The following is a 24,976-nucleotide window of genomic DNA, read 5'->3' as shown; positions in this document are numbered from 1 at the left end:
GATCCCTGAAGCTCCTATGCTTCCAGTTTGGAATGTGTACAGTAATCCAGAATGCATGAAGGTGGGTTAATCATCAGATGGTAAGTCATTTTTATGCATGGGCAGAAACCATGCAGTCTACAATTTGGGTCTAATGATTTGATTGGGCAGAAGACAGAATCAGAGGGCTTAGTTCAAATGTCTATTGAGATGTATTAAAGGAGAGACTTTGTTCTTGGTGTGATGCTGTGGACAAGGGAACATAAAATGGGTCTGTCATGGTCATGAAAAAGGAATGATAGGTGAATGTGCTATTTGTGAGGTAGAAAACACTTTCAGGTGTTACGCCACCCCCCCCCCCCCCATCTATTCTGTGCATTAATTCCCTAACACCTTCATCTATCATATAGCAGCTGAACAATTCTGCTTGGAATTCCTCTTAATGATTGGTTATATAAACCTCTGTCCTGGTATGAGGGTTGCTATTTGAAGCATCATAAGGTGATCACATCTACATTGCCTTCAGTAGTGCCTTCCTTATTCTATCACATCCTGTGTACTCCTAGCCTTGGATGTGGGGTGGGCACTCTGCTTGTTCATTAACGCTGCCTTCCAACCCTGGTTCATCTTTCCCCTACCCCTTCTCAGGGCTTTTGAAGCATTTTATCATCCACCCCTGCTTATTGTAGTAATTTATGACTCTGTAATTTCCACTTATTTTGATGACTTTAGCACCTGATTTACTGTCTTTTATTTACCACTACATCTGTTATCATTTTTGAAAACTTCAATATCCACAGGGATGATCCATCCTACGTCCTGGCCCCTCAGTTCTTTGAACTCCTCACCTCTATTATCTCTTCCACCCCACCTCAACCACTCCTGTCATTGTCATCTCAGTTTAAAACATCTGACTCTGACCATCACCTCCTATTTTTCCAATGTACTCTATAAGATGATGCCTCCAATAACTTTACTATCTGGAACATCCTGTAATTGACCTTATCACTTATTAACTGTTCATCAACTCCCTTAAAGGGACTTGCTTCCCTTTTTATCCAGTTTAGATTCCGTCCTCCATTATTAATGTCATTCCTTTGCATCTGTACTCAACTTCCTGGAGACCCTCTTTACCTCTGCCTGGTTTCATACTTGAACCCAAACACCTGAAGGAGGCTGGAAGAACAACCCACAACCATGCTGACTAGTCTCATACTAAATCATGATGAATCAAATATGCAAGTGGGCTTTCAGTGCTGCCAAACAATCCTATTGTGTTTTCTTTGTGAATTCGCCCTTCTCCTATCCTCAAAGACTATCTCATAACTCTTCTTTCTCAGTCTCCAATACCCCTCTCTCTCCTCACTCTCAGTTAACGACCTTGTTGCGCTGTGAGAATAGAAATACCAGAAGAGATCATCACATTTTCCCAAGCACAAAATCTACCAACATGTAGGCACCTATACCCTTACACTCTGCCTCCATCTTGTGTCGATATTTAAGGCTAATCCTTCAGCTTGTGTACTGGATCCCATTCCCTTTTTCCTGCTTAAGGACTTCACTTATCCACGTATTCTTTTGCATCATTTCTTCTCTCTAATGTACCATTTCCGCCAGCATACGAGCATATGATAATACTTCCTATCTAAAAAATCTTTTTCATTTCACCTACACACACTATTCTGGTGACCACCCCATTTCTCTGCTCCCTTTACAACAAACATTCTAAAAAGTTGTTTATACATAGAGGTAATTTTACTTCCTATCCTCTCTTGAATATCTCTATTGGACCTTCTCTCCACTGAAACTGTTATTTTCCAAGTTAATTGTCTCTTCAAATCAAATAGTCAATTCTCAGTTCTCATTTTTAATTGAGCTTTCTGTATAATTTCACAGAGCCAATAACCCCTCACCAAAAAAATAATTTTTCTTTCATTGGCTTCTGGTATCCCCCGCTCTCTCGGAAGTCCACCCTCCTCATTGGCTACTTCTCAGGCTCCTTTGCTGAATTCTTCTCACTTTCCTAACCTCTAAATTTTGGAGTGTCTTCAGATCTTTTCTCTATCTATGTATCTTGGGTGATCACATGTAGTCTTACAGCTTCAAATGTCCTCTGTAAGCTGATGAGTTTAAAACTTATATCCTAATCTCAACCTTCCTCCTGAACTCCAGATTTGTGTATACAACTTAGTACCAGACATAGCCACATGGATGACTAATGGGCATCTCACTGTGGCTAAAACTGATTCCCACTACCCATAACCCATTCCTCCTCCTGTCTTCCTGCCTGCATGAATGAAAACTCCATTTACCCTATTGCTCACATGGTTAAAAAAAAGGACACAACAAACATTTGGAGTTATTTTCTTGCATCTCATTCTCTCATATACCACTTCTAATTCATCAGAAAGTCTTACAGCTTAACATTCAAATATGTCAAAATGTATCAAGTCAACACATTGTACACCTGAAACTTATACAATGTTATGTCAATTATATCTCAATAAAGCTGGGGAAAAAATAAAACAAACAGGCAAAAGGAAGACTTTCTAATTCAACAAAGTCTTACAGCTTAACATTCAAAATATGTCAAATCCAATTGCTTCTATCACTTGTCCCAATACCAACTGAGTAACTTGTCAGCCGCATCCCTGCGTGGATGCTGGTAAAGAATTCTTAACTGGTCCTCTTGAGTCCATTCTTGCTCCTATAATATAGTCTCCTCATAGGAGCTGGAGTGAACTTTAACTTACTATCTCAAAATAATTATAGATTCACAGGAAAATGCACAGTTAGTACAGAGAGGTCCCATGTACACTTAATCCAGTGCCCCCTTATGGTTACATACTATATGATTATAGTAAAATATCAAACCAGAAATTAGAAAGTGTTACAATGTATGTACATAGTTTTATGTCACTTTATCACAAGTGTAGATTCAGGTAACCACCACCATAATCAAAATACAGAATTATACAGTCATCACAGAAATTTCCCTCTTGCTACCCCTTTATAGTCTCACACTTGCCCTCAGCATCCCTAAACCCTGGCAACCACTCATGTTATCCATATTTATAATTTGGTCATTTAAAGAATGTTATATAAATGGAATCATATGGTATGTGATCATTTAGTACTGTTTTTTTTTTTCACTTAGCATAATGTTCTCAAGATCCATGCAAGTTGTTGTATGTATCAATATGAATTCTTTTTTATTGTTGTGCAATGTTTTATAATTTGGATACACCACAGTTTGTTTAACCATTAATTTACTGAGGAACTACCCCCTCTGCCCCCAGTTTTTTTTTTTTTCCGGTGAAGAATATTAGCCCTGAGCTAACATCCATTGCCAATCCTCTTTTTGCTGAGGAAGATTGGCCCTGAGCCAACATCTGTGCCCATCTTCCTCTATTTTTTTTTTATATGTGGGATACCTGCCACAGCATGGCCTGACAAGCGGGGTGCAGGTCTGCATCTGGGATCCAAACCCACAAACCCCATGTTGCCAAAGCGGAGTGTGCTAACCCAACCACTATGCCACCGGGCCAGCCCCTGCCCCCACTGTTTGACTATTAGAAGTAAAGTTGCTATGAACATTCATGTACAGATTTTTGTGTGAACATAAATTTTTAGTTCTCTGAGATAAATGCTCAAGAGCACAATTGCTGGGTCACATGTTCAATGTATGTTTTAGTTTTTTAAGAAACTGCCCAACTATTTTCCAGATTAGATGGATCATTTTATATTCTCACCAGCAATGTATGACTAATCCAGTTTATTCACATCCTCACCTGCATTTGGTATTGTCACTTTTCTTTCTTTCTTTTTTTTAACTTCAGCCATTCTGATAGGTATATAACACTTCACTGTGGTCTTAATTTCTATTTCCCTAATGACCAGTGATGCTGAGCATCTTTTCATGAGCGTATTTGCCATCTGTATATCCTCTTCAATGAAATGTTTGTCTTTTGCCTGTTTGTTTTATTTTTTCCCCAGCTTTATTGAGATATAATTGACATAAGATAGTATAAGTTTCAGGTGTACAATGTGTTGATTTGATATGTTTATATATTGCAAAATGATCACCATCATAGCGTTAGCTAACAACTCCATCCTGTGACATAATTACTATGTTTTTTTGTGGTGAGAGCATTTAAGATCTACCCTCTTAGAAACATTCAAGAACATAAACAGTATCATTGGCTATAATCACCATGCTATACATTAGGTTCTTCAGGTCTTGTTAATCTTACAACTGAAAACTTGTACCCTTTGACCAATATTTTCCCATTTGCGCCAACCCCCAGACCTCTAGTAAACACCACTCTGTTTCTATGAGTTTGGCTTTTTAGATTCCACATATGAAATCATACAGTATTTTTCTTTTTCTGTTTAACTTATTTCACTTAGCATAATGCCCTCAAGTTTCATTGATGTGGCAAATGGCAGGATTTCCTTTTTCCCATGGCTGAATAATATTCCATTGTGTATATATATATATATATCACATCTTCTTGATCCATTCATCTATTGATGGACGCTTAGGTTGTTTCCATATCTTGGCTATTGTAAATAATGCTGCAATGAACATGAGAGTACAGATACCTCTAAGAGATCATGATTTCATTTCCTTCAGATAAATACTCAGAAGTGGGATTGCTGGATCATATGGTAGCTCTATTTTGAATTTCTTGAGGAATCTCCATACTGTTTCCCACAGTGGCTGCACCAATTTACATTCTCACCAACAGTGCACAAAGCTTCCCTTTTCTCTACATCCTCACCAGAATTTATCTATTGTCGTTTTGAGGCTAGCCTTTCTAACAGGTGTGAGGTGATACCTTATTGTGGTTTTGATTTGAATTTCTCTGACTAGTGATGTTGAGCACCTTTTCATGTACCTGTTGGCTATCTATATTGTTGTCTTTGGAAAAATGTCTATTTAGTTCTTGCTATTTTTTTCATCAGATTCTTGTTGAGTTGCATGAGTTCTTTATATATTTTGGATATTAACTCCTTATCTGATAGAAAATTTGCAAATATTTTATCCCTTTCCATAGACTGCTTTTTCATTTTGTTGATTTCTTTTCCTGTGCAGAGATTTTTAGTTTGATGTAGTCCCTCTTATTTTTGCTTTTATTGCTTGTGCTTTTGCTATTATATCCAGGAAATCACTGCTGTGAACAATGTTAAGGAGCTTTATCCCTATGTTTTCTTTTAGGAGTTTTACAGTTTCAGGTCTTATGTTTAAGTCTTTGATCCATTTTGAGTTAATTTTTATATATGGTGCAAGATAGGGGCCCAATTTCATTCTGCTGCCTGTGGTTATTCAATTTTCCCAACACCATGTATTGAAGAGATGTGAGTATTCCTTGTTGAGTATTCTTGGCTCCCTTGTCAAATATTAGTTGATCATATACGTGGGGTTTATTTCCGGGATCTTGGTATTGTTCAATTTATCTATGTGTCTGTTTTTATGCCAATACCATACTGTCTTGATTACTATAGCTTTATAGTATAGTTGGAAGTCAGGAAGTGTGATGCCTCTGGTTCTGTTCTTCTCCAGATTTCTTTGGCTATTTGGGGTCTTTTGTGCCTCTATACAAATTTTAGGATTGTTCTATTTCTGTGAAAAATACCATTGAAATTTTGATAGGGATTACATTGAATCTGTAGATGGCTTTGGGTAGTATGGACGTTTTAACACTAATTCTTCCAATCTGTAATCATGGAATCTTTCCATTTGTTTGTGGCTTCTTCAATTTCTTTCATGAAAGTCTTGTAATTTTCAGTGCAGAGATCTTTCACCTCCTTGGTTAAAATTAATTATTTTATTATTTTTGATGCTATTATGAATGTTCTTTTTTTTAAAATTTCCTTTTCAGGTGTTTCATTGTTAGTGTATAGAAATGCAACTGTTTTCTGCATGTTGAATTTTGTATCCTATAACACTAGTGAATTTGTTCTAGCAGTTTTTTGGTGGAGTCTTGAGGGTATTCTATTCATAGATCATATCATCCACAAACAGAGACAATTTTACTTCTTTTTGATTTGAATGTCTTTTCTTTTTCTTGCCTGATTGCTCTGACTAGGACTTCCAGTACTATGTTGAACAGGAGTGGGAGAGTGTTTTTCCCATTTTCTAATTGGATTGTTTCATTTTTTACTGTGTGTTAAGGGTTCTTTATATAGTCTAGATATTAGTCCTTTGTCAGATATGTGTTCTGCAAATATTTTCTACCAGTCTTTATCTTGTCCTTTCATACTTCTAACAAAGTCTTTTATAGAGTGACCTTTTAAAAATGTAAATGTGATAACATTATCCCTCAGGCTCAGGACCACTCCTCCTCTTTTTGTCTTGAGCACTCTTCCTGTATAATTACATGGCTCACTTTCTCACTTCACTTACATCTATGTTCAAATGCTGCTTGTAGAGAAAAGACTTCCGTGAGAACTTTACCTAAACAGGCTTCCCTATCCATCCTGTCCTTTTACTGTACCTTATATTTCTTCCTAGCACTTATACAACCTAACATTGTGCATTTCAATTTTGTTTCTAATTTTCTAATGAAGATAAGGTGCATTAGGACAGGTGGTTGACTATTTTTTGAGTAATTTTTCTTCAACATGTAGGACAGTAACTGGTACATACTAGGATATTGCCAATTATTTTTAGACTGAATGAATAGATTACTATGAAACATTGTCAATGTCTCTAATATTGACCAGTTTTTTTCCAATAAAATTTTGCATTGCATGTGATAAAATCCTTTTAGAAACTTACTGAGAAGGACATGTTTATTTTCTCCTGAAACTTGCATATTGGTCAGTGTCCCAGCAATGGATAACTTGAGGAGAGTTTAATCCATGGATTATTTGCAAAGTTATGGGAATGGTGTTGAGAATCTACAAGAGATGGTGCCAAATACCAGATGAGTGATAGCTGGAAGTTACTGCCCTCCCCGGGCTTGAAGGTGTGAGGGGAGGGAATGTTACCAGAGCCTGAAAAGACAGCCATATGAAGAGCTGCCTTGACATGATGCTGGTTGGAGGAATGTCCTTAGCTTAAAATGACCTTGATGGAGGGATCTAGGGAAATAAATATTCTGACCTCACTCTCCTTCATTTCTCTGATCTCTTGCTGGGCTCCCCAGGCCCAAACCTGACCAGATCCCTGAGGGAAGGGAACCAAGTGATTAAGTCCACACAAGTCAGCCTCTCTAAGCATAGAGCAGAATGAAAAAGAATGGAGAGAATATTGGAAGGGGCAAATGGAAGATAAACAGCATAAGTAGGATGCTACTGTCTATTTTGCATCCCATTATTTTGCTGAACACAACTATTACAAATATATCACATTTATAATAGTATGACCAGTTTCAATGTTCTGAGCAATATCCCACTTGATTAACAAGAAATCTGGTCTTTTCTTAGAAAACTCGTTCATGTGCGCAAAATGGTTTCTCTATTGTGATCAGAGATGCTGCCTGCTGTCTTGTCCTCCCTTTGCTCTGATGCCTGCTGACTTCTATGTCCTGAGTATGCTGTGGCCGTGGGCTGATCAGGTTCATAGCCTCCGTAGCTTGTAAACAAGTGTAGACATTAAGTTCGGCCCAGTTCGGCCCAGCAGCAAGTCTCTGCTCCACTAGAGGTCTAGCCCTTTCTGAAGGGTTAGTTGTTGCTGGAGTCCAGCAGCTCTGCTACATGGAAATGTAATTTTCTCTTGCTCTCTTCTTTGAGTCATGAGTTGGTGAGGTTGAGTTGAGGGGTGGTGGAGGAGAGAGATTGAAGAGTGGTTAGGCACAGCCTCATGCTGGATCTGGAATTATGATTTCCTTGGATCTACAAGTCTTGTTGCCCTGTCTGATCCAATCTTCTAGACTTCTGTTTTCATGTTGGTTTTCATTCAGAGGCCCAGTTATCTTTCCTTTATGCCCAGGGGCTTCTCCAAAGACCTTTAGACAGATGAACTCATCTACCTGTGGGACCTCAGTGTGGACTGAGGTACAGAGATTAATATCTCCGAATGGGCTGAGATCAAATATTCTCCCATAGGAGGATGAGGAAGATGGGGGAATGGGCTAAGTTGGGGGTATACCATGTACAAAGTTTGTGTTTTGACTTTTTAACTTGGAGATTTTTCCCTATAAGCACATGTAGATCTCTTCTCTTCTACCATCTGAGAGTATTCCATTTGATATTGATATAATCCATTATCTGGATGTATCATTATCTATTGTGTTGAATAGATTAATTCCAGTTTTTTAATTAAAATCATACTATGAATATAATTTTACACATCTGTACATATATGAATATACACATAGGAAAAAAATTACTGTAAATGGTATTGCTGAGTCAATGTTACACGCATTTACAGTTTTGATAGGTATAGTCAAATTAAATAATTTTGTTCCAATCCTTACACCTTTCCTCCTTTCAGAGACATTTGGTGCCTCCAGTTCTGGAGACCGTCTAGGGTTCTGGAATGTAAAGTGACTTGCTTATGACTGGCTTTCCAAAGTCATTCCACTTTATCAGTTTAGCTAATAATGCACTATTTAACCATCCACTTTTTAGTTTCTAAAACTTTTTGTTGACAGTTCTCATCTGTTTCTTTTCTTCTCTTTATCCTTGTGGGTAATGCGCATTTAAATTCCTTTGTAGTCATTTTAGTGGGGATTCAGAGTGAACACTGATGAACGTGTGTTCAATCCATTATGTTTAACGAGACACACATGCTTATGTTTACTCCCAGGTGTTTTATCTTTTTCTTGTAAAAGTCACTTCTATTCAAGCTGGTTATTAAGTATAGAATAGATTTGATTTTATAACTATTTTCTAGATACCAAATTCTAATTATTCTTACAATTTTCCAATTGAATGTCATTTGACAATAGTTGGAAGTTTTACTTTAAAGAAGGCTTTCCAGATTATTCTGAAAGACATCAGAATTTGGGAACCACCCACTTACACGTTTCTGCTTATATTTTGAAAAATTGAGTCTTCTCATTTTCACTATGGATTATTCTAATGTAAACTCACTAAGAACAGAGGCCATATTTTAACTTATTTTTTATTCCCAGTAAGTGCCTGGCATAATTTATCCATCCCTCCATTTATGCATATGACATATAATACCTCTGTAAGTAAATGAACAGAAGGATTTTCATACACGAATGAACCATTAAAATCAATAACATCTTCAAAATAAACTTGATTAAGCTAAATAGCTCAGGGCCATTTATATTCAAATAGGACACTTGAAGAACAGACCCAAAGGAAGGACTCTGGAATCATGGGCATTCTGGCATTGTGACTGGTGTACAGGACCCTCTAGTGGCCCTCAAGTCAGTCTATGTACCTGGCCATCTTGACAGGAGATTTTCAAAGCCATTTCTGGGCAGATGGCCACTGGGGTCTGTCCATTATCCCTCGCTGGGTGTTGCACTCTTGATCCACATCGTCTAGATCAAGACTTAAGGGACTCATATAGCCGCAGTGGCAAAGCTTTGGAGCTAGAAACGGACAAGACCTTGTCATATGGTGGGTAAAACTCAGAATCAGAAGTCAGACCTGGTTGAAGTCCTAGCTTTGCTAATTGCTGATAGTGTAAACTTAGATCACTTACCTCTGCAGAAATCATTTTTCTTCTCTGTGAAACGGGGATAACTGTTAAGGGTTGAATTGTGTCCCCCATAAAGATATGTTGAAGTTCTAACCATTTGTATCTGTGAATATGACCTAATTTGGAAATAGGGTCTTTGCAGATAGAATCAATTTAAGAGGAGGTCCTGACAGGGAGCCCTAACCCAGCATGACTGGTATCCTTACAAGAAGATACCAGTGACACAGAGAACACAGTACTGTATAGATGGAGAAAGAGATTGCACAGCACTGTGCAGATGCAGCCACAACCCAAGGAATGCCTGGGGCTACTAGAGGTTGGAAGAAGCAAGGAAGGATCCTCCCCTAGAGGCTTCAGAGTGAGCATGGCCCTGCCAACACTTTGACTTCATATTTTTAGCTTCCAGATGTATGAGAATAAATCTGTTTTTAAGATACCTGGTTTATGGTAACTTATTATAGCAGCCCAAGCAAACTTATACATTAATCATTCCTAAAACAAGGTTTTTGTGAGGACCAAATGACATAATGTATGTGAAAGCAATCGTGTGATGTAAAGCTGAACAAATGGAACTTACTGTCATTCCTATTTAGCAGGAAGAAGGGGTTCACAACTTAAACCCTGCTCAATAAGACTGGAAAGACCTCTTGTCTTCCAGTTTATGACTATTTAAGTGGACATCACTGGCCATTCTGATGAACCCCTTCCTCTTGGCACAGGGGCAGACTGTGCTATGGGAGTTCTATGTTCTGTTTAATTTTCAGAATGTTCTTGACCTCTGACCCTTATTCTGAACTATGCCATTTTTCCCCCTCCAGCTTTGAGTAACTGTACTGACAGTTACTTGGGGGGAGCTATTTGCTTCTCAATTCATGTCTTGAGTAAGGGAAACAGATTCTTAGAGTCAAAACCTATAGGTGATTCCTACTTTGAATATTCCTACAAAGAACATGTATGTAATGTCTTGAGGAAGTCAAATGAACTGGATTGACTTCAGCATTGCTGAGAAATGAAATTCATCCTGGAGTCTTCTTAATTGAGTGCCCTGCCAAGGTTGGCAATTTTTCTCCCAAGTCACCTTAGCTGACTTTGCTGTTAGAGAGATTACAAAAAGAGCATTCAAATCTGCTTGAGTATCTGGTGTACCATTGATACTGGGATATCGACTTAGAACTATGTCAATCAGAAATTATCATCTGGCACCATCTCATTCTTTCTGGGTTAGTACGTGGGGAATAGCTTGATATATAATTCTTGCTCCTAACTGCTGCTGTCATGTGGTTTCCCGCGGGCTTGCAGTATTGTAGGCTGTCAGCAAAGACAATAGATACGAGGGAACAAAAGTCTATTTCATTAAGTATATGAGTAAATATGTAATGTTTACTCTGTCTGGTCATAGAAGTACTGTGGAGTGTTCAATAAGGAAATGGAAAAAAAGTAAAAACAATACATCTGTTCTGTTTGAAGGTGAGGTTTTCCTTGAGGAATGGTTAAAATGACCTATCCTCAAGTAGAGCTCTCTTCCTCATTCTTTCTAGTGAAGGGTAACCTTCACTAATAGCCTTCATTAATGCTATTCAAAGCTGAGTTTCTTTAAGTCTTTAGGGGACTATATAGGGTGATACATAGGAATTTTTGAAGATGTCAAGTTCCTTGAATGAGCATATGGTTCAGGAAACTAGACACTAGTTTTGTGGAGCAGAAGCCCAAAGAAGGAATAAAAACTATGATTATGTAAATATTCTAATTGGCTGTTTATAATAATGCCTAATCACAACCCTCAAAGAAAATAAGTATTTATTTCTTTCTCATGGATTTGTAGGTCTTGTTAATTAAGCTTTCCTGGCTGTGGCTTGGATTGGCTGACCTTGGTATAGACAGTGATTTGGGTTCAGGTCTGTTCCATGTGTCTTTTTATTCTGGGACCAGTAGCTACCCGAGACATTTTTTCTCAGGCTGGATGGCAGAAGCTCCAGGAAGACTGTAGGAGACTTGCCAGGCCTCCTTAAGGCCTCACCTGGAAACTGGCACACTGCCAGTTTCTATCCTCATTTCATTGGTTGAAGCAGGTTCATGGCCAAGCCCATCTATGGGGTGAGGAAGCATTTGCATCTATTCTAATGGGAAGCACTTGCAAAGTTACATGGCAAGAGACATGGACTATGTGTTTATTACTGGAAGAAATTAAAGAGTTGGGAACAGTTAGTATTTCTCAGGTGGCTTCTCAAGAACTTTAACGGTAGAGGCAAGACAGGATGGTGCAAGGGGTTCAGTGAAAATACAGAGCCTCCACCCCTGGCCTTATTACCACCTGTATTATTTTTTTATGGCTGCCAAAAACAGTACCACGAACTGTGTGGCCTAAAAAGAAAGTTACTGTCTCACACTTCTGGAAGGCAGAAGTCCAAAATCAAGGTGTCTACAGGGCCATGTACCCTCTGAATCCTTACTTGACTCTTCCTGACTCCTGGTGGTTTGTTGGCAAGCTTTGGCATTCCTCCGCTTGTAGGTGCATAACTCCAATCTGTCTTTGTCACATGGCATTCTCCCTGTGTCTGTCTTCATGTGGCCATCATCTTACAAGGATGCCATTCACTTTGGATTAAGGGCCCACCCTGCTCCATATGACCACATCCTCACTAATTCTATCTGCAATAACTCTATTTGCAAATAAGGTCACATTGTAAGGTACCAGGAGTTAAGACTTCCACATATCTTTTTAAAATTATTTTTTGTTGGAGGTACAACTCAATCTATAACATTAACAATGTGAGATTATTACACCTATCACTGTGCCAAATGTTATAAAGAAAGAGAATCAAGATGTCACTACATCATAGCTTTTTCTGCTTATTACCAATAGACCTGAACAAGTGAATGTTTTATTTATATATGTGGGTGAAGAATTATTTATATATGTATATATCTCATTAAAATACAGGCTTTAAAAAAACAATTGGGTCTACCTAAATTGTTATACTAATGGAGTCTGAGAAGGTGATACTTTTGTCCACAGAATATTTTGGGGGAAAAAATACTTCAAGGAATTAACAAAAAAGGACTCAGCTCTCCTAAAATTTCTTAATGACCACATTTGCTTGTGTAATGTTTAACACTAAAAGAATATAAATGATTGTTAAAAGTACTGTGTATTTTCCAAAAATATTTCAGTCAAGTTGATACTGAGTAGTAGGTCCTAACGCTGTTTTCTTAACACTGCCTTGTTCAATACATGAATACTCTTAGATAAACTTGCTTTTTGAGAATCTAATTTTAATTTTCTTTACCAAATACAGTATTCTGTTGCATGATTTGTCCAAGTCCAACCAATCTTTGGACGGGAAATGTTACCTTAGCCTAAACTGGTTTATGGCTGGTTTATGACCCTGCTATAGGTCTTAACTCCTTAGTTCCAAAATACTCTTTCAAATATTTCTGGCCGTCCCCAGGGGCATAGCACATGCATTCACAAACAGTGCTCTTGTTTCTTTTTAAATTCAAGCTCTGTCTTTCTCTTTCCGGTATTTCTTGCGTCCTCATGGCCATGTGGAGGGCACAGCATGGCCAGTGCCTTTGCTTAGGGTCTTCAAAGGACAGTGCTGATGCTCTTGCTCCTAGGGACCTCCACTGATGTGCCCAAAGTTGCCCACCCTAACAGTTTCAACAAGGTACTGCTTGCCCTGGGGCCTCACTGTATCTTGCACATGAGGAGTATTCTTCTTCCACACTCTATGCAGCATTTTGATCTCTGAGCTGCTCAAGAATACCCTGGGGTCCTTTGTCCTCATGGAACTCAGCTTGAGGGCTAGTCTCCCCCACTCGATGTAGTATTCTCTTACTGTGATAAGAATACTTGATGTGAGATGAACCCTCTTAACCAATTTTTAAGTGTGCAACATATATATATATAGATAGATGCGCAACATATATAGGCACAAGGTTGTACGATAGATCTTTAGAACTTAGTCATCTTGTATAATGGAAACTTTAAAGCCATTGAACGGTAACTCCCCATTTCCACTTTGCCCTAGCCCCTGGAAACCACCATTCCACTGTTTCTATGAGTTAGACTAATTTAGATACCTCATGTAAGTAGAATCATATAATATTTGTGTTTCTGTGACTAGCTTATTTCACTTAGCACAATGTCCTCCAGGTTCATCTATGCTGTTACATATGGCAGGATTTCTTTTTCTTTTTTTTGAGGCTGAATACTGTTCCATTGTACGTATGTATCACACTTTCTTTATTCATCCACTGATGGATATTAGGGTTGTTTCCCTATCTTGGCTATTGTGAATAATGCTGTATTGACTATAGGGGTATGGTTATCTCTTCAAGATCTTGCTTTCATTCTTTTGGATATATACCCAGCAGTGAGATTGCCAGATCCAGTAGCTCTATTTTTATTTTTTTGAGGAAACTTCATACTGTTTAACATAATGGCTGTACCATTTTACGTTTCCACCAACAGTATACAAGAGTTCCAATTTCTCCGTATTCTCACCAAAACTTCTTCTTAATAGTAGCCACCATAACGGGTGTGAGGTGATATCTCATTGTGGTTTTGATTTGCATTTACCTGATTAGTGACGTTCAGCATCTTTTCCTATATCTATTGGCCATTGTAATTTGTCTTTGGAGATTTTATGCAGCATTTTGACCTGAATTGCTAAGAGTACCCTGGGACCCCTTATCCTCACAGAACCCAGCTTAAGGGTGCCTTTATACCCATTTTCCGCTTGTGCTCTCAGCTGTGCACGCAAAGTCCTTCCCTTCCTTGCTTTCCTGCCCTAAAACCTCCAAACAATACAAAAAAATGAATATAAAGTTAAAAATCAAAGACATCCTTAAGGAAAATTCTGGAGGTCACATGCTAATCAATGTATTAGTTATACCTGAATGTCTTTATAGGCTTATAGTCTCTTTGTTTAAAGAAATACCACTTCTTTAATAGATGAAGACATCAAAATAAACACAAGAATTCAGGAATAGATTTGGGAGGAAACTATCCCTGGAGACAACACCAGAGGTTGGGTAAAAAATGTCCAACTGTAAATGAGAAGAGCTGACACTAGCTGCAGCCTGACAATTTCTGGCTGATTGGCCTAAAGGAAATTCAAATCCTAATTTCCTGATCTACAAAAGTGATAGAGTTGGACTCTACACCACTACAGCTGATTTTTAGAACATAATTGAGGACAAGGATTTGAAAAGGTAAGATGATAAAAAAAATTATCATTAACTTAACCTCTGAGAGTAATCAGGGTCTAGAAGTCAGGGGACCTTAACTATGCTCTTGGGTTTGAAAACAGTAGCTGTGATATTTCAGACAAGCCACGTCTTCCTTGTGCTTCACTTTCCTCATATGTAAAATATGGATAATACTTGCCCTGACTCCCTCTTAGGGCGGCTCTGAGAATTGCATGTGACTAGTTAAAGTTAGAAGGTTTTGAAGTAAGCAGAACAAGGATGAGTAAGACATTATTATATATTAATCAAGTGACCAGTGTTGCAGTCACTGCTTCCATTATGGTCTTTGTTTGTTTGGGAGATCAGTACTGCTCTTGTTGGCTTCACATGCCTCTCCCAATAAGTCTATGAATGACCAAAGAGATTTCACCTTGGAGATGTAGATCATTTCATCCTTCATCTTTCCATTTTATGGGGTGAGGTTAGACTAGTTTCTCTTCCAGGCAGTGCCAGCAAAGATCTAAGTTGTGGGAAAGAGCATAAAAGTTGGCACCGATGTTCGTATCAAAAATTTGTCATGGCTTTTATTAGAGGAAAACAGTGTTGGCAATGGATACACTGTCTTGTCTAGTTAGGCCGATGCTAACAAAAAGTTAAAATGTAATGGCACGGGCAATGGGAGGATGTCATGGGTGCATTTCTCAGGTGGCAGAAAAGAAAGAAAGATCTGGGAACTAGTGACTTGAGCAAATGTTAAAATGTCAATAGGCTGAGGAAGAATATACATGTCAATTCCTCCTATTAAGGGCAGGGAGGTTGACTTTTTGGGTAAACACATATTCTGGAGTTAGGAAATTTAGGTTTGTCTTGTAGTGGTAGAACAGGAAGGTAGCGAAAGGGAAGGGAAGTATCACTGAGTGCTTACCTGGTACATAGACTCATTGATCCTCACACTGACTTTATGAGGTAGATGTCTTCATTCCTCCTAGGAGGAGATTGGGGCCCAGAGATGATAATCTGCAAACGTCAAACACTCAGTAATTGTTGGAGCCGGTAGTCAATCCCAGGACTAACTCTGAACCAAGGCTCCAATTTTCTTTTCCCCAGTGACTCTCAGCTAAGTGAAAACTATTGATAAGTTATTGTGTTCAGACCTTTCTTTGACTGCCATGCTTAGCAGAAGAAACGATGAGATATTCTGTTCTCTAAAGCGTGAGCTAAGGATCGTCTTCAGGATGTTCTGGGCAAGTGACAAATGCATGTAATTACTCCATGTCCAACTCACCCCTTCATCATTGTCTGATTTTTGTGTTTACATGTTTGATTCCTTCATATTTTAGAATCACTGAAATTCATCTCTGCAGGATATTATGGGGTAAAGATTGGAGGAGTGGCAGAACTCGGAAACCTAAACATAGGGGTGATAATTGAGCTGAGCCCCAGAAAACAAATATTTTTAAGTAAACTTTGGGGGATGGGGGTGCTAGAAGAGGAGAAAATTCACACTGAGACTATCTGGAATAAACTTACAGAATCGTGGTGATGCACAGTATGTTGGGCAGACCTGCATCTGGGTATAGCTCAGGGAACATTTGTAACAAAGTAGAAACTGAGGCTCAAAGCATAGCTTGGAGGTCATGTGTGAAGAATCTTGAATGCCATTCAAAAGGGCCTGGACTTTATCTTGGACCATTTGTTCACTGACTTATCCATTCACATGGTTAGACATTTATTAAACTCCTGACGTATGCCAGATATCGTGTTAAAACTTGGTCATACAGACATAATAGTTTTGTCCTAAAGAAGATCTGGTGGAAGAAACACATTTTTGGTAAGTTTTTAAAGGAGTATGAACAGAGAAGCATGGGAGAATGTGGAGAAGCTAGTTAGAACTAATGGAATCTGGAAAAGTTTACCAGAGGAGGTGATATTACAAGTTTTGAAGGATAGGTAAACATTAGACAAAGAAGGAGTATGAGTGGGTGGTGAGTGGGGAGGGCAGACCAGACAGAGAGAACTGTGTGTGTAAAAGCAGGGAAACATGAAAAAGCATGATCTTTGGAGGGAATAGCTAGGAGGATGGATGGAGTATAGAATAGAGATATTGGGCTAGAGATGCAATCCAGGGCCAATCTTAGAGGGCTGGAGATTAAGTTCAACAATGTGGACACTTAATCATGCATATGTAATGAAGCCCAAATAAAAACTCTGGACACTGAAGTTTGAGTAAGCTTCCTGGGTTGACAATACTCCATGTGTATTGTCACACACCGATGCTGTGAGGGTGTTGCATTCTGAGGACAACTGAAGCTTCACATTTGGAACCCTCCTAGACTCTGCCCTATGTCTCTCTTCTTTTGCTAGTTCTAATTTGCATCCTTTTTCCTGTAAGAAATGTAACCATGAGTACAAAAGTTTTCGGTGAATTCTGCGAGTTTTCTAATGAATTATCAAAACTAATGATGGTTTTGAGAAACTCCTAGACTTGCAGTTGGTGTCAGAAGTGAGGATGGTCTTGCTAGGACCTTCCCTCTAACTTTGTAGTTGTACCCTAACTTCTTGTAGTTGGGGGTCAGAAGTCATGGGCTGGCTTGTCAGTCTGGAGTCCTGTGCCCTTAACCTTGCAGTTTGGTTAACTCTGGGTAGATGTTATAATAAAAGCTCTAAGAGAGATGAAAGTTTTAATGCAGAGACCATAGGAATGGAGATAAGGGAATGAATTCAAGAGACATTTTAGGGATAGACGCAACAGGATTTGGTAACTGATTAGATATGTGATTATGTGGGGCTATGGCTTGGGGTGGAAAGGGGAAGGATAACAAGTTTTCTTCTTCAGAATACATCTCGTTACCATTTGAACATGCTCTTGTGTCTCCCATTAAAAAGCAAAACAAAACAAAAAGCTTCCCTTGAAAGTGCATCACCTCCCAGCAAGCTGGCCTGTGTCTCTATGCTTCATAACCTTTATAATGCTTTTAGCCTCTCTAAGAGAGAGTTGTTTACATTGCTATTTCATTTTCCATTTTCAGCCACTCTTCAAGTCAGTCCAGTCTGGATTTCACTCTTAACACTACCTAACTGTTCTTGCTAAAGTCAGAAATAACCTTTGTTTGTCACACTTCATGAAAAATTGAGTCCTTATCTTAGATATCTTAATTTCTAACCTCTTCTTCCTTAGTGAAACATTGATCTCTTGGAATCTGATTCTTCCTTCTCTTGGTTTTCCTCCTACCTCTCTGGCTACTTCATAATCATACCTGCCAGTCTCTCTTCCACTGAAAACATCTAGATGTTTGCATTGTTTTTGTTTTTTTTTTTTCTCATTGCACCTTCTGTCCTCTCTTTACTTAAGACCATCTATTTCCTTGGCTTAAAATACCAAAGATTCTTAAATTTATTTCTAAACTATACTAGCTTAGCTTAAGACTCAAATATCCAGTTTTCTGTTTGAACTTCTTCTTTGATATCTCAAGTCTTCCAAATCTAGCATGTCCCAGAGAGAGTTTTGTCTTCACCAGTCCTTTGTCCTGGTTGCTCATCTTTCTCACCAACAAATCTGCTGCAGGAACAGTCATTTGACAGTCATTCTTGATACCCTGCTCTCCAAGACTATTCTTCTTTGCATTCTGTGCATTATCACATTTGACAATCCCAACTCTAAAATCCACCCAGTACTCTATTTCCACTCTGACTACCTTCTGAAGCCATGAAATTTCCTACTGAGTGCTAAGATGGTCTCCAAGTGGGTCTTGTTCTTCTGCTCTTTTTTCCCCAATCCCAATCCATTCTTTCCACAATATCCAGAGAGAGACAACTGAAATTAAACATCTCTCCACTATATGAAAACCTCAAGAGCATTCTACTACATTTAGAAGAAAATCCAAAATAATGAAAGCATTCTCTAAGATCCTGAATCATCTGGCCCCTGAACACTTCTCCATCCTCATCCCTCAGCACTTCCCCCATTGCTCACTATCTCATACCCTCCTGGTGTTCTTTCCATTCCTCAAATGAATCAATATCTTTACTGCTTCAAAGCTTTTAGATATGCTGTTCTCTCTACTTGGGATACTTTTTCGCCACTATCCCCCTATGTCATGTTTATCTTTTGGGCCTTGGCTTAAAAGGTTTTCTAAACTCCTTGTTATCAGTCAGGTTAGACTAGATTATGCTATGTTAACAACCCTAAAATATCAGTAACTTAAAAAAACAAAGGACTCTTTTTTAAAATTAAATGTCCAATGTGAGTTGGCAAGTGGGTTCTTCTCATCTATCACTCAGGGATTCAGTTTGAAAGAGGCTTCACCATTGAATGATGCTCTAATGTCAACATGAGGCTTCTTGTTGCCGAGGCAGTGGAAGAGCATGTGGAGGAGCGTGAACTGGGTCTTAAATGTTTCTGTCTTGAAATGATGCATTTCTGCCTACATTTCATTGGTCAAAACACTGATGTATGTAATTCTAAGGGAGCAGGGAAATATAATTCTCCTATAGGCCTGGAAGGAGAAGACAACTGGCAATAGTGGTGATCTGAGCCCTGGATTGTCCACTACGCTCACTACCTTTGTTCTTCGCTACATCTTGTAGCACCCTGCTTGCTTTCTACCATATTTCTCAGAATTTGAAACTATACTTATTTATGAGTGTTTTCAATGTCTCTCTCCATTGGATTCTGAGCTCCATGAGGACAAGGTCCATGCCTATTTTATTCATCACTATTTTACCCTGTGCCTAGCACAATGTCTGGAATACAGTAGATATTCAGTAAATACTTGGTGAATGTTGAAAGAATATTCTGGATATGTAGAGCACTCTTTGATACACATTAGGAAACTAGAAATTCAAGTCTAGAGCAAGTGAGAGAGATCTTTCTTTTCTTCCATCTCCTGGGTAATTTGGGTTTTTAGTACTCTATTTTTACCTTTCCTATTTTTTTTGTGTGTGTGTTTTAGCTATATCTCTTTATGCCATGGCTTTAGAGAATACGATACACTTTGTTAACTTATCATAGTCTACCTTTAAATAGATGGCAATGTGAGAACTTTGTAAAAGTATCATTCAATTTGTCTCAACTTTGTATCCTTATTGCTGTTGTTGTCATATATTTGACTCCATATGTTTTATACCCACCATGTGTTTTACCTATTTTTGTAGAAATCAAGATAGTGTTGTAGTAGTGAAAAAATAGACACATAGATCATTGGAACAGGAAATTGAGAAATAGACTCACACAAATATGATTAGTTGATTTTTTTTTTTGATAAAGATGACAAGGTAACACAATGGAGAAAGGTGTGTCTTTTCTACAAATGGTGCTGGAACACTTGGACATCCATATGTAAAAACATAAACCTGACCCATATCTCATATATGTACAAAAATTAACATTAAATGTATCAGAGATCTAAATGTAAAAGCTAAAACTACAAAACTTCTTGAAAACATAGGAGAAAATCTTTGGTCTTGAGTTAGGCAAAGATATCTTAGAAAAAACAGGATAAACCATAAACAAAAATAGTATGGAGTCCATCAAAATTAAACTCCGTGCTCTTTGAAAGGCATAGAATAAAAAGATAAGTCACAGACTTCAAGAAAAAATTTACAAAACTTGTATCTGACCAGGGATATATATCCAGGATACAGAAAGAATTCACACAACTCAGTAAGAAAACAAATATGCCCATAAAAATCACAAAAGATTTAAACAAATACCTCAAAAGAGAGAGATGAGTGACAAATACATTAAAAGATGCCTAACGTCACTAGTCATCAGGGACTTGCAAATTTAAACCACAATGAGATGCCACTACATATCTATTATAACAGTTAATTAAAAAACCAAGCGGCTATTTGGAGCACTGGGTATGGAACGTTGGAAGTCTCAGAGCTCTTGAGCTTCGCCAAATTCAAAATGGTAGAGCCACTTTGGAAAACAGTGAGACAGTTGCTTATAATATTAAATATACACTTATTATGTAGTCCAACAATTTTACTCTGGGGTATTTAGTCAAGAAAATTGAAAATATATGTCGCCAGAAGAACTGGATAAACAAATGTTTATAGCAGCTTGATTCTTAATCGCCCCAAACTAGAAGCAATCCAAATTCTCAACAACTGGTGAATGTATAAACAAACTGTGGTTCATTCATACAATGAAATACTAGTCAATAATAAAAAGGGTTAAATTAGTGATATATGCAACAATATGCATGAATAACACATGTATTATGTTAAAAGAGAACCTGAACACAAAAGATTGCATACTATAAGGTTCCATTTAAATAACCTTCTGGAAAGGCCAAACTGTTGGGATAGAAATCAGATCAGTGCTGAGTTGGGGGTGGGAGTGAAATGAAATTCCCCTTTGTAGTTAATTAGTTACAGAATTAGTTACAGAAGTCCATATGCTTGTCACTCATCAAACTTTATACCTAAAAAGGATAAATAAGTGAATTTTACTCTGTGTAAATGATCTCTCAATAAGCCTGACATTTAAAAAAAGATTCTGTGGGCATACAAGTACTACATACACATGTGCATTTATGTGTACATACGTGTGTTGGAGTATTTTCCTATTTGATATCTTTCCATTGCTTTCTGCCCTCCTTTTCTTCTGATGAAAAGTTAACTTTTGTTCTAAATATAGTGTCCCTCTAATGTCTTTTTTTCCCCCTGTGAGTGCTTTTGAGATTTCCTCTTTATTTTTCAACAGTTTGACTATAATGTTCCCTGGTGTGATTTTCCTTGAATTTATCCAGCTTGGGGTTCACCAGCCTTGTTTATTGTCTACCAATCTTCTTACGTCTTTGCTTCAGTTTGGGTAACTTCTATAGACTTGTCGTCAAGTTCACTGACCCTTTCTCCTGCAGCGTATTAGTTATCTATTGTTATAAACCACTCCCAAACTTAGTGGCTTAAAATAATAAGTTACTTGTTGCAGCTCTGTGGTTTGATTGAACATTCTTCTGCTGGTTGCACCTAAGTTCACATATGCAGCTGCATTCACCAGGTAGGTTGGCAGAAAACTAAGCTGAGCTGGGAGAGCTGAGTTTGTTGTATCTCTCTGTCCACATGATGTTTCATCCTAGGTTTCTTCATGGCATGGTAGTCTCAAGGTAGCATGCCGAGAGGGCAAAAGTAAAAACTTCAGTGTCTTTTAAAGTCTAGCCTCAGATTAAGGCCTGGCCTTACAAGAAAGGCTAACGTAACTGCTGCTGCATTTTCTTAGTCAAAGCATGTTGCAAAGCCAATTGATATCTAAGGGGTGTAAAAATATTCTCTACCTCTGTATGAGAAGAGTGGCAAAGTCATATCACAAAGGGGTATGCCTATTGGGTTGGGAGTAATTTTTGGCCATTAAACAACCATCTACACACAGTGTTCAATCTGCTTCAAAGCTATCCAATGAGTGTTCTATTTCAGATACTTAATTTTTTTAGCTCTGGAATTTGCATTTTTCATTTCTCTTCTGAAATATCCTATTTTTCACATATTATGTCCATTTTTTCTTAAATTCTTTAAAATTTTCACAGTTGATTTAAAGTCTGTGGCTGCTAATTCTAATGACTGGGTCACCTGTAGTTTTTACTGGTTGTGTTTTTCCTTAATTATGGGTCACATTTGGCTTTTTCTTTCCATGACTCATAACTTTTTAATTATATACTGGATATTACATATAATACAACAGGGAGATTGAATTATAGTTTCTTGGTTTTGTTTCTAGAGAGGAAAGGCCTTTACTCCATTCAGTGGTCAGGGTAAGAAGCTACTTATTTAGATTCTTCCTATGGTCCAGTTGAAGTGGTCAGTTAGCAGCTTGAGCTAGATTGAATTCATCTCTGTTCAACCAAAACCCCAACCTCCTGCACCACCCCTGCCTCTTGGAGCTTGTCAGTAATTCATCTGGGAAGGGATTGGGCTATAATATCAGGTATTGGTCTATCTTTATATTCAACTCTGGCAGGCTCCTAGGATCAAAGCTCTATGAGAACGCATAGGATTACAGTTTCTCTCTACTTCATAGCCCGCCAGCCATTGCTGCTTCAGGGGTGGAGAGTTACCGGGTCAAGTGATTTTCTTTTTTGTCACATTTTGGGCTGTTCAGGATTCTAATCCATACTGCCATCCAATACTGTGATCATTTCTGCAAAGTCTCCCAGGCTACTGCAGGCCTGATCTGCTTGTTCCTACCCAGACCAGACGCTTTCCCCCAGGTATGAAAGCTGCTACAGCTCTCTGCTCACTTAGGAAGATACCTTTTCTCTCTGGAATTCAGTTCATCAGTATTTTCTGGATTCCACTGCTTTGTAGCCCTATAGGAAAATAAAACTTTATTTTATCTGGGTTTATCTTGTTTCCACAGGACTAAGATTCTTATTCTTCCCTACCATAACTGAAAGTGAAACCCAATACTGGGTGATTTTGACGTGACTCTATGGGTGGAAATAGCTACTGAACTACAGAAGTATTGATCTATATCCTGGAGGTTATCTTGTTTCAATGTTAGTGGTTATTGAATTTTTTTTAATTCCTGTAGTTTTATGCTATAGCACGTTTGGGTAAAGTTAGCGAGGAGTTCTTTTTGTTGCAATAAAAAGTATTCTTTATGTGGCCTGTAGGCATCAAAAAGGTAATATGATAAAGTAAGAGAAACATGGAGGAAAAAGAAAAAATTATGAATACTCATACACCTAAATACTGCTTTTTGGTAAAATTTCCAGGCAATAAGTCTAGAGGAATTGAACTATAGCTATGTATAATAATGTAAAATGGTCTCTAATATACTCAGTCCAGATTTCTTGCCCTTGAGAGTGGGAGGTAACTCTGGAAGATGATTTTGTTTAATAAATAAACATAGGGTCTTTATTTCCACACCTGACGCAAGTGCTTGGCTGAGGGGGTGTCATAATTATCCATGGTGGCTGTGGGAGTAAAGTGCACATGAAAGCCGTAGAATGCATGGGAGGAGAAAGGCACTGGGCACCAAAGGGTCTGTATGGCAAGATGCTGGCATTGTTGTCAAAGCTGTCTTTGGAAATACAGCCTGGAATAAGTGTTCCCAGAATGCGTAGAGATGATATTTTTAGGATACATAACAGCTCAGGGCTGAACTTGAGATCATTGACTCTTAGAGATGTGCTGGGCTCTATACTACCTGAAAAAGGGCTCAAGTGTGGCTGTATATGGTCTTCCCTGAAGAGCATGCCTGCTTTTACCTTTCAACAACTTGTCATGACCTTACATTTGTTGATGAAATGGAGGTCTTAGTAATATTGGTACCTTTTTTTTTCCCCTTCTGTCAATAGGGCATATTGAATGGTCCTGCTTCTGAAAGGTCCTGTTCTAGGTCCCTTATTCTTTCTTCCTCTTTTCAGAGGCAAAATTAATTTTACCTTCAGTCAGATACTCTTTTCTCTTGCTCTTCCTTGCCACCCTTTTAAAGGAAGTTTCACTGTCTAACTGCTGGGCTACTGGCCTTTTATGTTATGTTAATCATTCTGATGGGTAGAAAGGGCTAGAAAGGTGGATGGAGTAGAGCAGGAAATTTCAAGCAAGAGAAAGAGTCCCAGAAAGTGGAAAGGGCCAGGCAGTCAATGTTTTCGGGATGTTTTTTGTTTGAGAGATTGAGTTAGAGAACTTTGGGGCAAGTGTTGACATCAAGAGGACAGTGAGAATGGCCAAGATGGGCTAAAGCATTTTAAAGAATTTTTTTGCTGTATATTAAGTAGATAGTTACCATCTCACCACAGATTTAAATTTTTCATTTTCTAAAATTGTAAGAATCAAAATTTTCTTTTAATTGACACTATGCCACTTGGGAGTCCCACTTATATTTGGGATACTCTTTCAATTAGTACTCAACCTCTGTGCTATAATCAATAAGAAATGATTTTACAGTTTCTTCTCTCTCTCTCTCTGAAAAAACAAAGCTGAAACCTGCTGTACACTTCACTCATGGCTAACTGGATTTCCACTTTAAGAACTTCATGCCTTTATCTTAAAGCTTTGTTACATTTGAAAATGTAGCTTTCACAGGGCTTTAAACTAGTATGAGGTATTTATACTTCAGGGTAATGGATGTATTTTCTGCTGGTGGAGAACAGAGATTAAGAGAGACCCTAGATGAGGCTATACAGAGAGGAGGAAAAGGGAGAGAAAAGGGAAGCCAGGAAAAAG

This window comes from Diceros bicornis, chromosome 5 (assembly GCF_020826845.1).
Source record: "Diceros bicornis minor isolate mBicDic1 chromosome 5, mDicBic1.mat.cur, whole genome shotgun sequence".
NCBI classification, from domain to species: Eukaryota; Metazoa; Chordata; class Mammalia; order Perissodactyla; family Rhinocerotidae; genus Diceros; species Diceros bicornis.
The sequence above is the reverse complement of the archived record's forward strand: the minus strand, read 5'-3'. Positions refer to the sequence as shown.